General features: G+C 41.2%; 1 protein-coding gene across 2 annotated transcripts in view; it reads right to left on the reverse strand.

Annotated features, from left to right (window-relative positions):
- IMMP2L (inner mitochondrial membrane peptidase subunit 2) overlaps positions 1 to 16,467 on the reverse strand; it is a 796,496-nt gene that overhangs the window by 66,693 nt on the left and 713,336 nt on the right. The gene's annotated exons all lie outside the window — the stretch shown is intronic.

Here is a 16,467-nt window from a genome sequence, read left to right on the forward strand (position 1 = left end):
TAACTTGCTGAATAAAGGACAAAACACCAAACAATGGGAGAGGAATCTTTAAATGACATGGGATTTATTCGTAAGTTCTGTCTGAATCTCTTTTTCAAGATTTGGTATTTGCATGTCATTAATTTACCAAAAAATAAAAAAATAAAGAGCAGGTTTGTGTTGAGACACAGGTAAATTTGGGTTTAAAAATGAGTGGCCCTACAGTGAGATGTGGCAGTATGATATATCTCATTGAGGTCTGCTCCAAAGTTCTCTGAAGTCAGTGGAATTTTTTTATTGACTGCAATGGGCTTTGGATCAGACTCCTATACCATGCCTATTTATCAGAAGTGTCAAATTATACCTTCGTGCTACTATCAAATGAGTTCCACTGTGGGTCTTGAAATGAATTAGTAAAGAGGGAAATTGGCACCAGAGGCTGCTCTCTCCAGATTTTCCATAATCGCTTTGAACAGAAATTTACTAGGAGAGAATTAGTATTCTCCAACTATAAAAAACAGGCAGGTGCTTACATATAGGTAAGTAGAAACTAAACTCTACAACCTAAATTAGCAATGAACTGCAAAGTGCCAGCATTGATTACAGGATATTAATATTCCTAGATAGTGGAAACACTACCAGTGTAATCTTTCTGCATTATAGAACAGCAGAAGTTTGCTTCAGAAAATACAATGAAGCCAGTATTGCCAACTCCCATGATTTTTTCACAAGTCACAGGATTTTATCTGGGGTTGGGAGCCTGTCCGGCCTGCCCTCATGAAGATTTCAGGTCTGCCTGGGAGAAAAAGTCCTCTGACTGTTTGGCTTCCCCAATTTCCTGGCGCCTGGTAAAGAGCAGCCAATCAGGGTTACTGCAGGAGGCAGGCAATGCTCTCTTCTCCTTCACCTCAGGAACTAACACCATTCCTCCAGCAGGGGAGCAGCGAGCAGAAACAGCCTAGCACCTCAGGGTTGCCCGCTCCTTGTTTCCCATTCCCCTCCTGTGAGCAACTGGACTGCTACTTCTCACTGTCCCCCTGCCACACCCAGCCATGCAAGAGGTAGGAGGATTGGATGAAGAATCTGTGGAGTTGCCCACCCCCTTGCAGTATACCCCAGGTCTAGGAGAGGGGGATGAAGTTCCCCAGGAGATGCAGGAGGAGTACTGGTGAGGCTGGGGGGACAGAACTGATGTGGGGGCTGGGGTGAAAGGATTGATTTGTGGGTCAAGGGGATGGGCCGATGTAGGGGGGCCTGCAGCAGGGGCCAGAATCTCCTTCCTCTATGCATTTAGGAGATTGTGCAGCACTAATTGTCACACACATGGGGGGGGCGGGGAGGAACTGAAGAAACAAAGACAAACCAATACTTCGTTTAAAAATCTCATAAATCATGATTTCGGGAGTCTGACTCTTGATTTTTGAAAAGTTGGGGTTTGCAATATGATGAACCTTAATCAATTGCAACCCAAAATTCCTCCACACCCATCTTGGGTCAGGGGAGATGTTTGACTGCTCCAGCAGGAGAAAACAACTGCTAGAGTCCTGCAAGGAGTGGGGAAGGGAGGGACAAGCTTCTGTCCAAAATACATGTGGAGATCATCCCTGGACAGGGAGGAGGGCTGTGTAGAAGGAGAGAATTCTCTGCTTCTCGCTGCTGCCATTGGCTAGGCTGTGGCAGAGGGAGGAAAAGTTAATTGTCTCTCACGCTCCTCCCCTTCCCAGATGTGAAACCCTCAGGCCATGCAGTAGCAGCCTGGCCTTATGATAGCAGTATAATCTGAACTGCACTGCCCAGAGGCTTTGGCTCTGATCAGTCAACAGGTTTTGGAATCCATATGCAATTTTTCCATTCGGATAAGACTGACAGGGTGTCCAGTGGCTTTTAATTTTCCTAGAAGCATTCTGGAGGCCCATTTTCAGATTAATAAGAAGTAAAGACAGGGATTTTAAAAGCTGTATGCGAGTTTGTCATTTCATGATGACTTGCTCCCAGTGTCCAATGCAGGTGAAAGGCTCAAAGGAGCCATGTCTTAGAGATAAACATGAGACCTGGGAGATGACTGGTGGACCATATTAACCTGGAGGAAGAAAGGGAGACCTTAAGTGTGCACACCCCTGCATGTGTACACTCATTTCCCCTTGCAGTGAAAGGGCGAGAGGATTCAGAGATGGGCTGAATCCCAGGGCTTAGGCTGAAGAGTGTCAACCCTGAATATTACTATTTGGCATGGTAATTATGACGGACATATCCCCACACTGGGGAGCAGTGTGAAGATGGACCACCCTGGAGAAAGCTCTGGAAGGCACTGGACTGGAAGCAGACACAATGACTTGTGGAATTTTGGGAAGCACAACAAAAACACAATAATAAAATCACAGAAAAATAGGACTTGAAGGGATCTCGAGAGGTCTTCTAGTCCAGTCCCCTGCCCAGAGGCAGGACTACGTATTATTTTGACCATCCTTGGCAGATGTCTGTTTAACCCGTTCATAAAAATCTCCAATGACAGATTCCACAAACCCCCTTAGGTAATTTGTTCCAGTGCTTAACTACTTTACAGTTAGGCAGCTTTTTCCTTGTGCCTAACCTAAATCTCCCTTACTGCAATTTAAACCCATTATTTCTTGTCCTATCTTCAGTGGATAAGAAGAACAATTTATCACACTGCTCTTTATAACAACTTTTTAAGTACTTAAAGTCTGTTATCATATCCCCCCCGCCCCCATCTTCTCTTCTTCAGACTAACCAAACACAATTTTTTTCAATCTTTTCTCATAAGTCATGTTTTCTAGACTTTTAATCATTTCTGTTGCTCTCCTCTGGACTTTTTTCAGCTTGTCCACATCTTTCCCAAAGTATGGTGCCCAGGACTGGACCCATTACTCCAGCTGAGGCCTTAGTACTGAGTAGAGTGGAAGAATTACTTCTTGTGTCCTGCTCATTTGACTCATGCTAATATATTCCAGAATGCTGTTTGCATTTTTTGGTAACAGTATTACATTGTTGATTCATATTTAGTTTGTGATCTACTAAAGCCCCCAGATTGTTTTCTGCAGTACAACTTCCTAGGCAGTCTTTTCCCATTTTGTATTTGTGCAATTGATTATTCCTTTCTAAGTGTAGTACTTTGCATTTGTCCTTCTTGAATTTCATCCTATTTATTTCAGACCTTTCCTCCAGTTTGTCAAACAATTTTGAATTCTAATCCTCCCTTTAAAATGCTTCAACTCCTCCCATCTTGGTATCATCCACAAACTGTATGTGCACTCTATGCCATTATCCAAATCATCTATGAAGTTATTGAACAGAACTGGACCCAGGACGGATCCCTGCAAGACCCTACTGGATATGCCCTTCTAGCTTAACTGTGAACTCTATCATCTTCCAACCAGTTGTTCACTACCTTATAGGAGGTTTGTCTAGGCTATATTTCCCTAGTTTGCTTATGAAAGGGTCATGAAAGAGGGTATCAAAAGCCATACTAAGTCAAGATATATCACATCTACTGCTTCTACCTATCCACAAGGCTTGTTACCCTGTCAAAAAAGAACATTTGGTTGGTTTGACAGGATTTTATCTTCTAGGTGCTTACAAATTGATTGTTTGATTATTTGCTCCATTATCTTTCTCGGTATCAAAGTTAAGCTGATGGTCTATAATTCCCTGGGTTGTCCTAATTCCCCTTTTTATAGATCATCATCATGTTCACATTACGCCTCTGGTGTTTAGGGCAGCAACGAAGCTCCTCCACTTATGTCTGTTTCTATGTTTCTGGCAAGACGTTCAATGGTTCCCCAGCTGGGCCTCCGATTTTTCAGCTCAGCTTCCACAGCTCTTCACCATGTTGTTTTCAGACAGCCTCATTTTTGCTTGCCTTCAGGTGTCTATCTTACTGCTACTCTGGTGATGGAATCAGTTTCCATACGACGTACATGGCCAATCCATCTCCAACACCTCCTGGCAATGTGATGCCAATATTGTAGTGCCAATATCCTGCCACCTCCCCCTTCAAAGAAAAATAAAGGACCCTGATTTTCTCCTCCTTCCCTCCAAATCAGGGGAGCAGGCTGAGGATGTAGGGAGGGAAGTGAGAGCAGGCCTCCGGGTGCAGCTAAAAGACTGAGTAAGCCAGCTGAGAAGAGAAGAGAGGACTAGTCCAGACTCAGCTGAGAAGAGCTGAACTGGCTGGAAAGGAGGATGAGAGGAGTAACCCAGATCAAAGTGAAGGCCAAAGGATTAGCTTTGATTAATGGGTTGTAGAACTCCATGACTACTATAACTTTATGTTTTCATTAATGGAGGGGATGCCAGTCAACACTGGCCATCTTTGCTTCCCTTGTACATAAAAGGTGTAAACACCGAGGACAGAGAAGAAATATTTATAGTAAATATTATAGTATGGTAAAAGGAGTTGCAAGTAAGAGGGAAACATATAGGCAGGATATTTAGAAAACCTTCATGGCAGAATGATCAGTTTGAATCTGAAACAGTGTTCCAAGGGCAGATCAGGCAAGGTAATTCCAGTAGAAACAGAGATGTATTAATATCATTTTACAAGGTACTGATAAGATCTGATAGCACCCTTCAACTACCTGAATGGGGTTCCAAAGAGGATGCAGCTAGGCTGTTCTCAGTGGTGGCAGATGACAGAACAAGGAGCAGTGGGCTCAAGGTTGGATATTAGGAAAAACTATTTCACTAGGAGGGTGGTGAAGCACTGGAATGGGTTACCTAAGGAGGTGGTGGAATCACCATCCTTAGAGGTTTTTAAGACCTGGCTTGACAAAGCACTGGCTGGGATGATTTAGTTGGGATTGGCCCTGCTTTGAACAGGGGGTTGGACTAGATGACCTCCTGAGGTCTCTTCTAACCCTAATTTTCTATGATTCTATGATCTCATCTGGAATACTGTGTACAACTCTGGTCACCCATATTCAAGAAAGATGAAATTAAACTGGAACAGGTACACAGAAGGGCTACGAGGAAGGTCAGTGGGAAAGGAGAACCTTTCTTATGAGAGAAGACTAAAAGATCTTGGCTTGTTTAGCCTAAGAAAATGAAGGCTGAAGAAAAGATGCAATTGCTCTCTATAAATATAATGGCGGGGAGGGGACACGACACCAGGGAGGAAGAAGAGCTAATTAAACTAAAGGACAATGTTGGCATAAGAACAAATGGGTACAAACTGACCATGAGTAAATTCTGGCCAGAAATTAGAAGGTTTCTAGCCATCAGAGGAGTGAGGTTCTGGAACAGCCTCCCAATAGTAGTGGTAGCAGGAAACCTAAATACTTTTGAGATGGAGATTGATAAATTTATGAATGAAATTATATGGTGGGGTTGCTGGCAACAGCAGGGAACTGGACTTCAAGACCAAGGAGGTCCCTTCCAGTTCTGTGTTATGTTATGCTGCCTGACTTTGAAACCAACACACTTCACCAATTCTCTGTTTATAAATAAATTAGCCAATCCCTATTTAAAGGATTTAGCCTCAAACCCCACAAAAGGTGAGTGGGAAGTTGTGGCCTCCATTTTCACATGTAACTAGTGATTTTAGGTGCTTCAGTGTTGGGGTGCCCAATTTGAGACCCTTTAAAGGGGTTGAATCTGAGAAAGTGCTGAGCACCCAACCCCTGAAAAATCAAGTCCCATTAAGGTGTCTCATCTTGGGGGCACAAAAACTGAAGCACCCAAAATTCCTAGTAATTTTTGGAAATGTAGGTTTGAGGTGACTAATATCTGTGCAACTTTGAAAATTGAGGGTTAAATGTCTTACTTTTGATGCACAGACTTTTGCTTGTTAAAATGTTTTGCATTTTTGTAGTGTATATTAACCTAACTATTCTAAGTGAGATATTTGAATAAAACACGTCATAAAAGTTTTAAAAACTTTGTTGGGTTCTTCATTGTACTTAACACTAAACACAGTGAGTTATAATGAAGCAAGTAGGCTGTTTATGAGTCCAACATTAATTGTCTAGTATGTAACTCGTAAGTTAAATTAGATTCTGGCATTGGATGATAATGGAAAAAATGGATCATAATAATAACAGCAAAGTCATTATGATAACATTAATTATTACAGTCATTGTGTGTAACAGCATTAAAATCATGCCAATATATTAAAGTGCCACTTTATAAAGGTCAGCTATTTTCTTCTGGTATTGAGTCTTTTTAACATGAAATTTAGACAGATGGAAACAAGATTCAAAGAGCAGGATTCAAGCACAATAGATGATTTTCAGGCAACAGTTATGTGGAGATGAGCTAGTGAGACAAATATTTCCTGAGCATTTTGATGTTTACTTAATTATTCCCTAAAAGAAAATGTAAAAGAGATATTGTCTACAAGCTATCATTGTTCTGTCCGGTGTCTGAACTTCTCAGACCAAGTTCACTGTACAACATATTTGGAGAAAAATAAGTATTAGGGTGCTCTTTAAAAGAATTGCTTTCATAAAACATGGAAAGTTGCTCTGAATAGCATTGTTACGCTTTGAGGGGAATCAGACTGAGGCATCAAAAGAGCAAGGAAGATTCTAGCTAAATGAGACAACTAGGGCAGAGATGGAAAAGAACTGGTCTGAGTGGCAAAGATGTTGTAATAATATCATGGTAGAACCTAAAGGTGCATGTGTTAGTGATGCATTCCTTAGTCTAACACCAGGGTAGCAGATCAGGCTAATTAAGTTAGTAAGAGATAAACTAAATCAGAAAGTGAGACCTCATAAAGGGGAACTGTTACTTTAGTTCTAACACCACACTTCTAACTGTGGCTCATTGGGTGGTAGTCTCACTTTTACTTGCTGTCACTAATACAATATAGAACTAGGCTTATTATTTAGTAGCTTATCCTCTTTATTATTAGTAATGTTCAGTTCACTGTCTTCTCCACCTGAATCCATCTTTTCCTGTCATGAAGATGTAATAATATTTACTTGCAGGTGTGTTGTTTGGCCACTGGATGTCTCTGCGCTGTGGGGAAGAAGTGTGGTCTCAGGGACAAGCCAATATGGAAGAAGGCTTGTTTTTGTGGAGCTTGTACTACGCCTGTGCAGTTTTTGGTGGTCTTAAATGAGTCCTAAATCCTATAGACTTACCTCAAGCACAACTCTACTGAACACAATGAGAAAGTACAGACCAACCTGGAATCAAATAATAGGTGCAAATATGGATTCAAGCATCTAAATTCTCTCCTCTCCCCTTTAGAAACAGGGAGAGGTTTGGATGTAAGGATTGAGTTTTGGCTCAATTCATTTTTAAAATGAGTGCCATAACTGCTTTAACCAATAGTTAAAGTGGATGATGCTAGAAACCTTCCCCGTCTTGGGCCATTTGTAGCAGACAGGCACAATAGTAGTCCATGCATTCCCCAAGCTACTGACAGCTATCCCCTCCTACTTCCCCTGGTGCTCAAGGAGGACAGGGAAACAGCAGTGGCATGGTCCCAGGGGTGAAAGTAACTTAAAGGACTTACCGGTACTCCGGAGTCCTGAGCAGGGGGCGTGGCCTCAACCAGAAGAGGCGTGGCCTTGACCAGAAGAGGCGGGACCTTTAAATACACGGGCCCTTTAAATCAAGATTTAAAGGCCTCAGGACTCTGGCTGGGAGCCCTGGGGCCTTTAAATCACCCCCAGAGCTACCAGCTACAGAGGCAGCCGCCACTACCCCAGGGCTCCAGCAGTAGGGCCCGGGGGGTGATTTAAAAGGCCCAGGGGCTCTGGCCGCTGCGGGGAGCCCCGGGGCCCTTTAGAGTGGCAGCCTGGGGAAGCCGGTCCGGTCTGGCATGGCACACTGGCTCTTGCCAGTACACTGTACCGGACCGGACCAGCTTACTTTCACCTCTGCGTGGTCCCCTCTTCCCTCTGCACTGATCAGCACAGCTGGGGGTGCAGGGAGGTGAGTGTGAGCTACTAAGGGACCCTAAGGCAGAATCCCAAAGCAGGACTATAGCGATAAGGCATCACTGAGCCCACTCTAGGTATATTTAGGGTAATCCCATTGTGATTTGTCCGCAAAAATCACATTGGAGGAGAGAAACAAAAAACAACAAAAAAATACTTTTTTGATTTTCCACAACATAACAGCATTAGCCCAGTCCTACAGCCCTTAAACATGCATAGCTCCCACTAAAGTCAGGGGCAGTTTTGCATGCAAATATAAGGATTTGTAATAATGCAATACCATGGAAAACAGCTAGATAGTATAGGAATGGGAATTTACATTTTTATGTTGCACAGATGCTAATATAGCATGCTCAGAATGGGTTATTCAACAATATCAAGAATCAGCAGTCTGAAGCTGTCTCCTTTGCATGGCAACTTTAAGAAATGTAATATATTGCTTCCTTATTTTAATAAATAGATGTAGGGAATAGATTAATACTCAAAGCACTACTAAAGAACTTGTTTTCCTTCAGTGGCTCCAGTCTTTTGCTTTAAGCTAAATTCAACAATAAATACAATTCAAACACATGACACCTCATTGTACTTGCATTACAGCATGCACATATAAATAAAATTATCACAAATTGGTGAACAATTAATGAGATTCATTGCTGAGACATTTCATCACTGAATGGTGTTTTCCTGCCAACTTAGATATGATGTACTTAATTCTAAATGACACCACCTGCTCCCACCTCTAAGTGAAATGAAAAAGCTGCCAAGGGGCATGTTGGGAATTAACTTGCAGGCTTTCTTTTAATCAGGCATTCCTCCATGATGCTGAAAGCCAACAATATTACTGAGGGGAAAATATAATTGTTGTATACATCTGCAGTTCGATTTAGAGCTCTCATTGTAATGGTTAACTGAAGCCTAATGCATTTTTTCTTGCCAGGTGATGTTGGTCACCAGCTACTTGAAGCCAAACCACGAAATGAATGTCAAAGCTACCATCTGACCAGGACAGGATAGTATAAAAAAGACATTTTAAAGTGAAATGCAATTTTTTTCTTTTTTTGATCAGCTGCACAGACTTTTAATTTATATATAGGTGCTTGCACTTCCCCTTTTTGCAGCATCAAACTAAGGTATCAAGGCCCTCTGGGGAAGGGAAAGACAAAAGCCTTGAAGAGTTAAAAATTCACACACTTTGAAAGAGTGTGGCAAATAAAAATGACTATTCTCTTCTATATAGTCATTCAGCTTCTGAGTACATCCTAATTGGGGTGGGGAGAGGTTGATAACTTTGTGCTCAGATGCTCCCCTGCCCTCCAAGACTTCTAATAAAGAGGCAAAATGCAGTATCTTGTCAAACATAAGGTGAACTCTCACCTAATATAGGTGCATGTTGAATGCTACCTCTTGAATGTCACATGTGCTGTTTAGTAACAAGGACCAAGCTACACCACCACCACATGGGTTACTCTTTGAAAAAGATGTAATTATCCGAGTATTTTGTATGGTAGAAAAAAGCAAGTAAACAACCTCTCCAACTTATAACTACTGGCAAGGAAGGCAATGCTGAGGTTTTGCAATGAGTCTTCAAAAACAGTACCTTGCAGAAATAGCTGCGAATACTTTCATTTTTATGAGCTACAACAAGATCATTTCATCCAAATGACCCCCAAACGACAGGTGTGCTTCACATGTTAAATGCACTCCATTTAAGCAGCACACGTTTCAGGCTTTTTCCCCAGCATTTGCTCATGTTGACAGCATCTTGGTGGTTGTTGTTTTTTATAAACTCACACACTTTCATGTAGTGACCATCACACTTTTCTGTACTGAAAGCAGAAAGGGGAGGAGGGACAGAAGAAATACAAGAATTTAGAAGACTGGGAGCACAGGCTTTCTCTGGCCCTGAAATACAGTAGTGTCCTTGGAGAGAGTTGGTTCCTTTCTCCACATCTGGGTTTCCTTTTCCCTTCTCCTCCTGCTTTCAGAGGTCTGATCTGCAAGCTCAGCCTGGACCTGAACCAAAGCCCATCAAAGTCAATGGGAATCTTTCCACTGATTTCAAATGAGCATTAGGCTTGGGCTCTATCAGAGGGCCTAAGGGATGGCTAGCTAACACCAAAGCCAGCTCACCCTCACTTGCCTCTGGACTCACATACATCCCTATCATGGTGAGAGACACTGATCAATCACTTTCACAGTGCTGAATATTTCCTTTGGTCGTGCACAGTTTAAAGAAAATAAAAAGAAAGGTGAAAAGTCTGAACTTCACATTTTGCAAAGGTTTTCCCAGCCATTGCATAATTTCATGTTTTCGGTAAATCCAAGCTTATCAAAATATTGCAGCCTTAGTCATAAGTTTGAGAACTAGAGAGGACTGAAATATTTGAAATTGTGAAAATTTCTATCAAAAATGGGATGTGAGGACAAATAGTGAAAATGTTCACCATTTTTTCCCCATTTTTCACCATCTCTACTCAGTATTCGTTCATGTCTTTCCAGTTAGAGCAGCCATGAACAATCTTGAGGAAAATAAGGTAATGTATATACACCAAAATGCAAAGAAGTAGTGTTGTGCTTTCTAATTTCACTAACAGAAACTCATGGAGCAATGCCATACTTCTTGCTGCAGAATCACCTTGAGTTGCAGCTTTGGGGTTGAAAATCAGTGAGATCGTCTAGGCAGAATGACCCAACTACAGAAAGCTCTTACAAATGGGGAAAAGTTGGTAAAAGGATCAAAGAGAATAATTCTGACAAGTAAAGAGGGTGAAAGTGAGTTTGTGTACCAAATTGCTGACTAAAAGTAACAATGAATCAAAATGAAAACTTTTTAATGTAATTAATTTATTTACAGGATATTTTTACAGTGCTCCTCATTTTAGTATCTACATTTCATATTCAATAATGGATTTCTCATTGCACCAAGCTAGTCAGCTGAAAAAGGATGACTATGCCCATGTAATAGATAAGGAAGTGAGGCACAGAGTGACTTAGGTTACATCTACACTGCAATTAAAAATCCACAGCCTGTGCCAGCTGTCTCAGGTTTACGGGAACCAGGCTAAGGGGCTGTTTAATTGAGATGTAGATATTCTGGATCAGGCTGGAGTCCAAACTTTAAGACCCTGCAAGGTGGGAGGGTCCCAGAGCTTGGGCTGCAGCCCAAGCACAAATGTCTACACCACAATTAAACAGCCTCTTAGGCCGAGCCCCAAGAGCTCAAGTCAGCTAGCATGGGCCAGCTGTAGGTGTCTAATTGCAATGTAGATGTACCCTAAGTGACTTGCCCATAGTCACACAGAAACTCTGTGACAGAACCAGGAACAGATCTCCCCAAGTCTCAGTATCTTATTCATAAGCTTATACTATATCATATGATAGAAATAGTCCAAAAAACTAACTGTAAAAATATATTTTTATTAAGAGGAATGCCTAGAAAATAACTTCAGGGAAGACTTCATAGACATCATCACAGTATGCAAGCTATAAGTATCTCTATGAAAGGCAAGCTACTGTAGTATTCAGATTGTCAAGGGGATCTAGAACTGTGAATGCTGCAATACACAACTGACTTACATGGCTTGGTCTCTAACATAAGCACTGAAGTGTTCAAAGACTAACTTGTAGGACATTTGGGGTCAGGAGTGAATCAAGGATTTGTGGCAGTAAAGATGGTTATTATCATTATATAGGGGTTACATGGTGTCTTGAAGGAACAAGTTAACTGGTCATACTTCTCACTTAACCGCTGACAGCCAGCTCAAGCACTGGCATATCAGCCATAGATCAATTGCTGTAGCAATACCCACAAACAAAAGCAGACATGTTAGGTACTGAAAGGAGGGAACAACAGCACTAAGTCTGTAGAGGTGGAAGAGTTGTCATTGATAACCACAACTCAGGGTCAGACACTTCTGATTTTTAAACCAAGACCTGAGACTCTACTTTATGTCAAGCAAAAGATGGATAGTCTCTTTCAGGGGTCCCGAAAAATGTTTACTATTCTCATCATTTTGCCACAGTTAATACTCACACTGCACATATATATATTACCTACCAGTCTAGATTTATTGCTTTGCAGCAATTTAGTAGTGCTTACTTCAAAGGAAAACATGACACATGCCACACAATGGATGAGTGATGATAATGACAAATAAAAAGATATATTAGAAACTTTGTGAATAAAATACATGCTTATTCTGTAACAGCAAACTGTGTTCTACTTTTTTGGTCCCACACTGTTCAGGGATATGTTTCCAAGTTCTCTATAATAAGCGGCATCCTTACACAAGAGAAAGTCAATCCATTATCCCATAAAGAATAGGTCATGAAATAGCACAGTCCTGCTAATCAACAGGTCTGATCACTGTTGCCACTTTTCTATTTCTTTCTTTCTGTGTCTGTCTCACTTTCTTTCTTACTTTTTACCATGCAATATTTTATACATGCAATTTACACTTTCCTTAAAGCATTTTTAAAAGAAACAATTATGTCAAACAACCGTAGCCAACTCAATGACTTTACTGATGCAAACACTGAAATCACTCTTTCAGTGGCCTCACATTCCATATATCAATTGGTGCCTGTAATATTAAAAACTAATTCAGTTTAAAAAAGCTAAACTACTTTAAGTATAGCAAAAAAACATCCAACTGCAGTGTCGCACATAATCTGAATCTTCATCAACATCATATGGCTTGCCTTGTGCAAAACAACAGAACTTGGAAAGAAATTCATGTTGATGTTAAGAGAAGAAAGGCAATTAATCATCCCCTGTATTAAATGTTCTGTAGTAACTGTCATATACAATTTTATCAACTGCACTGAAGCCACAGCACTGTCTAAATTTTACACTTCAGGGCAGGACACAGAGATGCTACATGGCTGTCTGGGTTAAGCTGTGCTGTTTTGGTTAAGCTGTTTTGATTCCCTGGCTTCCATTAAGGACGTTTGAGGTAATACATTTCAGATAATCGGAGGAAGAACTGATTACAACTTCTGCAAGTTTTCTTCAGTTTCAACCACAGGTACGTTGTCAAAATGTTGGAGAACCCACACAGGAGGCACTTGCCTGCTGGTGTTTGTAGTCATTGCACCAATGCTGGTGGTTTAGTTTGTCTTTATGCTGAATGAGGTTTAGACATTTAAAATGATTAACACCTTGTCTAAACTTAACAGCACTGCAGAGCTACACCAGGGCAGCTGCACTCCTGTAGCGCTTAGTGAAGACATTACCTATGCTGGCAGGAGAGTTTCTTCTGTCAGCATGGGTGCTTCCCCTCCCCAAGAGGGGGCAGATATGTTGAGAGGAGAAGCCCTCCCATTGACATAGCTCTGTCTACACTGGGGGTTATGTCGGTATAGCTACATCGCTCAGAGGTGTGGATTTTCCACATCCCTGAGTGACGTAGTTATACTGACATAAGTTTGTAGTGTAGACCAGGATTAAGATATAATAAGCTGCATCCTTACACAACAGAGTCATTCCATTATCAGATAAAGAATAGGTCATGGAATAGCACAGTCCTGCTAATCAACAGGTCTGGTCACTGTTGCCACTTATCTGCTCTATTGTATCTGTTATACAGTAGGCCCAAATAACATCTGAGCAAGCAAAAAGCATGGTTATTAGTGTACCTGAAATGGATTATTATGATCAACTTACATGCAACAGGCATAAAACAGACATAAACCATGCACGCTACAGCACTGAATAGGATTTCTCTGTTCCTTCTCTCATGTGTTTTTTTAAATAAAATAAGTAGTTTCAAACTATAAACTCTCTTCTTTTCTGGAAACATACATACAGAACTAAGAACTACAGTCTATCTAAGTATTTAAATGGCACCCCATCACTACAGTTAGTGCCTACTTCTCTAGAGGATGCACTGAACTCAAGTAGTGAATTCATCACAGAGAAAACCAGAGTAGAAAGGTTGTACTTGAAATCTGTCTTTTGGAAATACAGTAACAAAGATGGATATGCGTGTTCATCTGTTTTCTCCGAGCTAAAGGACTTAGCACCCAGCCAAACATGGGGTTAGAGCCTCACCTCTGTTCCAACATCTTTCTGCCAAGTAAAAGGGCCAGAATGGTGTAAAAGGGAACTCAGAGCCCCATATCCAGCCGGGAAGGGATCCCCTGACACAGGCTCTGGAGAAGACAGCCACATGGCTGCATCCTGATTACCCATTTTACAAGCTCCACTGTGGAGGTTAGGCTGTGATTGGGGCTGAAAGTGAAGGAGCATGATAGGACTAGGGCAGCTCACTGCGCAGTTGTGATTTTGGCTAGTGCTGAAGCCTATAGGGCAACCATGGGAGGCTGATGCAATGGAGATAGGCCCCCAGGACTGTTTAAGTTACACAGGGGGTCCCAAAGCTACCCAGCATTGGCAGAGCACAAAGATGGCTTAAAATCATCTCAGCTACCCCTTTCCCTGGGAGTTCTGTGCTGCGTCTTTTAGTTTCTGTGCTGCGTCTGTGATGCGCCTTTAAAATCTCATCTTTGCTGTTTTGCACAGGGCATCTTCTTGGATTTGAGCAAAGAAATCCTGCCCCATGAGGCCATGCACTGAGGGTGATGGGCAAGGAAACAAACCAGTTGTGGGCCCTCAGGCTATGTCTACACTGCAGCTGGGAGTGAGCCTCCCAGCCTGAGTAAACAGGGTTGTGTTAGTGAGGCTTGAACTAGCTCACTAAAAATAGCAATGTAGATGTTCTGGCTTGGGCTCAGAAGCTTAAGGGATTCTGTGTGTGTGACAGTCCAAGCTTCCATCTGAGCCAGACATCCCCATTGCTATTGCTATTTTTAGTGCTCTAGCTCGAGCCCCACTAGCGTGAGTCTGTCTACCCAGGCTGAGAGACTCACTCCCATCTGCTGTGTTGACATACCATCAGAGCCCAGGATGAGTCTGCAGTACTGTTAGCTAGAAATGTACTGTAAACTGAGCACAGTTGATCTGGAAATCATTTACAGGCAATTAACATGGAGCCACACAATTCTATTTTTACAGAACCACATTTCAGAGTAGAGCTGCACTTTGAAGCAAATCAACTTTTTCCCACAATAAAAACTGGTTTCATTCCATTATAAACTACTCAATGTCCAGGTGTTAGGCCTTGCTAGCCTAAGAAAACACTGGGGATGGAAATGACCATGCTACCAATGGTTCATTCCTACCTTGTGCCGAAGGTTCTCATATCCCTGCTGGGCTACTGACCTTTGGCACAGAATCCTTCTGCCTTCTTACATGTTTTGCTTAGAACAGAAACAACACTACAGCCACCATTTTCAATTATTAAGACCACACAGGAAATTGCATTTTGAAAGATCTGGAAAGTGCTGCTGACTTCCAGAAAGTAGTCAGTGATAGGCAAGGATTACATCCCCTAGAATAAGCTTTCTAGGCCTGCAGGTTCATTTTGTAGTGCCAGTTAAACTGAAGAATATCGTTCAGTGGTAAACCTTCCATATTTATTATGTCAAAGCTGCTGAGGATGAAAAACCGCTCATAGCGTTAGTAAAACCACAAGCCAGTTGTGTGAAATGGGGTTTGTCAGAAAAAATTTCAGTAAAACAGTAATGTGTCACCTTCATAATGCCTTCAAAAACTTTTACTCATTCTTGCTTCCCATATGACTTGCTACAGTGCTGTTTTTATTTTGAAGCTTCATATGCGCTAAACAAATTACTAATTGTATTATAGATGTGGTGAATATATATTTTATGGCTTTTGAATCATTTTTATCAGATCTTTATCATGGATAGTATGTGCAAGAATTGTCACAAAGGAGCATCGTTTTCTTGGAGTAGCTTACTTCTTCGTATTGAAGCATTCTGTTTGGGGTAATCTCTTTTTATTTGTGTCTCGGGAAAAATAATTGGTAAAATCCACAGTATGTGGCCTAATATTCAAATCTGCTACATATTGAGATCCACACTGAATGTTCACAGCTTCTGTGTGTCGTATGTAGTGTGTAGTATGACAAGTGATGCTTTCAGCTTAATAGGACTGGTTTAAAAAACACACTAAAGGTTTAAAAAAACAGAAGGTAAATACCCTATATATTTATTTATTTAAATATCATTATATTTAAGCCAATGTCATTATTTTCTAGGGTCTGACTCACGATTTTTGAACATTTAGGATTGACAATGACTGTCAGATCCATACTATGCTGGGTGCTATCTGTCTTCCACTTTCACAGGTGGTTTTCATAGTCTCATAAAAAATTGCTTTTTGCATTAAATGCAAGTTGGGAAATACCAGACTAGAAAGTGAATTTATTTTTAGTCTTTCTACAAAATTCACAAAAATATCTATATAAGCAGTTTCACTACATAGTGGAAATTTAATGTGATTTGACAGATACGGTGTAACCCACAAGCTGTGAATTTTATTTAGGTAAGTGCAAACCAGTTTGGAGACAATAAGAACCGATTTGAAACTTTGCCCATAAATCAAAATAAGACTGACACAAACCTTTAGTGTGGTTTAGACAAGTTCAGATAATTTTATTCTTTATTTCTCATTTTTGCTTCCTGCGAAGTTCTTGGTTTTAGCTAGAAGCAAAAGTGC

The sequence above is a fragment of the Chelonia mydas genome, chromosome 1 (assembly GCF_015237465.2).
Source record: "Chelonia mydas isolate rCheMyd1 chromosome 1, rCheMyd1.pri.v2, whole genome shotgun sequence".
Taxonomy (NCBI): Eukaryota; Metazoa; Chordata; order Testudines; family Cheloniidae; genus Chelonia; species Chelonia mydas.